This window comes from Alosa sapidissima, chromosome 21 (genome assembly GCF_018492685.1).
Source record: "Alosa sapidissima isolate fAloSap1 chromosome 21, fAloSap1.pri, whole genome shotgun sequence".
Classification (NCBI taxonomy): Eukaryota; Metazoa; Chordata; class Actinopteri; order Clupeiformes; family Clupeidae; genus Alosa; species Alosa sapidissima.
This window is the reverse complement of record NC_055977.1, coordinates 25,042,601-25,043,751: the sequence shown is the minus strand read 5'-3', so window position 1 is coordinate 25,043,751 and position 1,151 is coordinate 25,042,601. Positions and strand designations below refer to the sequence as shown.

General features: G+C 45.0%; 1 long non-coding RNA gene across 1 annotated transcript in view; it reads right to left on the bottom strand.

The window, feature by feature from the left end:
- The window catches only part of LOC121695889, a 13,178-nt gene extending 13,052 nt beyond the window's left edge, over positions 1–126 (bottom strand). Inside the window, exon 1 of the long non-coding RNA XR_006026194.1 lies at positions 47–126. This is a non-coding gene — a long non-coding RNA (uncharacterized LOC121695889). The remainder of the gene's footprint in view (positions 1–46) is intronic.
- Between the last annotated feature and the right edge of the window lie 1,025 nt (positions 127–1,151).

Sequence of the window (1,151 nt, the reverse complement as noted above, 5' to 3'; positions counted from 1 at the left end):
ACAAAAGAGCACAGCACATTCTATTTGCTTGATATCAACACCTTACATTACATTCATTCACGTTACATTACATTACATTTGGCTGACGCATATTTAGCCATAGCGACTTACAACATGCTAAACAGTTTACAGGTGAAATAATAGGAGTGTGGGATGTAATGTTGATGAAGGGACGATTTAAAGCTTTTGTTCTTGATTTGTGTATGATCTTCATTTGCTCTACTCACATATCTTTGCCTATTCTTTCTTTTAGTCCTTAATATTAGATTCCAAATGAACGTGTTCATTTATTCTTCTTTGTACTTTGTCAACAGTGACTTAACTGTCGTGCCAATACAGTGACTAAAAGCAATTGAATTGATTTGTGAGACAGATGAAGGTTAGAGAGGTTGAGTGAGGCGCTCCACAAGGGTGTGTGCCTTAGTCCACTGCTGTACTCCCTGTACACGTATGACTGTGCAGCCATGCACAGCTCCAACTCCATCATAACATTTGCGGATGATACAGTAGTGCTTGGGTCCATCTCCGACAACAACGAGACTGCCCACAGGGAGGAGGTAGATAGACTGGCATCATGGTGCCAGACTAACTGCCTCCAACTTAACATCAGCAAAACAAAGGAGCTTGTGGTGGATTTCAGGAGGGGTCAGCACTCCTATGCCCTCCTCTACATCTACGGGGCACCAGTAGAACGGGTGAGCTGTTCTAAATATCTGGGTGTCGCCATCTCTGAGGACCTCACTTGCTCTGCTCACACCCAGACTACAGCCGAGAAGGCTAATCAGCCATTTTAAGATCTTTTTACTCTGCCACTGTGGAGAGTATCCTGACACAGAGAATGGCAGCCTGGTATGGCAACAGCTGTGAGAAGGACAGAAAGGCCCTCCAAAGGGTCATCCGTGCTGCTGAATGTTGCTGCGGTTCAGCTCTTCCATCCCTGAACGAACTCCATCAGAAGAGATGTTCGAGTAGGGCATCAGAAGAGATGTTGGAGTAGGACTATCAGAAGAGATGTTTTAGAGTAGGACTATCAGGAGAGATGTTGGAGTAGGACTATCAGAAGAGATGTTGGAGTAGGGCTATCAGGATTTTAAAAGACACCTCCCACCCCGGCAGCAGCCCATTTCAGTTACTGAAATCAGGCAAGCGAT